Genomic DNA, 492 nt, shown 5'->3' on the forward strand with positions numbered 1-492 from the left:
ATTATACTGTTCAGGCTGCCTCCTCCTGTTGCATTCTGGGATTTGCAGTTTAAGGAGGGGAGCTTTAGAAGCCTCAGCCATAGAGCTCTGAAGCCTCACTGAACTACAAAACCCAGAATGCAACAGGAGGAGGCAACCAGAGCAGTCAAAAGTGGAATATCAGCACTGCAAGAGTGTAATGCGGAAACGTGGATGAGTCTACTGAGCAACAGAAGTATATTCTTGGGGAGCAGGAGGAGAAGCCCGTCCCTCTCTCACAGACACACTTTCCCCTCACTTTAGGGCCAGGCTTGGGCCTCCTCTCCACAAAATGGCGGACCCCTCCTTCCCCTCCCTTTCCCTGAAGGGACCAGCAGAAGCCAAACATCCCGGCAGCCTCAAGCATCTTACGGGAAGCCCCGCCCCCTTCGCCCTGGCCACGCCCATTTTCGTGACGTCGCGTTTATGCCCACCAATGGCTGCGCGCTGCGGAGGGTGAGTGAATGAGTGAGT

The sequence above is a fragment of the Sceloporus undulatus genome, chromosome 2, assembly GCF_019175285.1.
Source record: "Sceloporus undulatus isolate JIND9_A2432 ecotype Alabama chromosome 2, SceUnd_v1.1, whole genome shotgun sequence".
NCBI classification, from domain to species: domain Eukaryota; kingdom Metazoa; phylum Chordata; class Lepidosauria; order Squamata; family Phrynosomatidae; genus Sceloporus; species Sceloporus undulatus.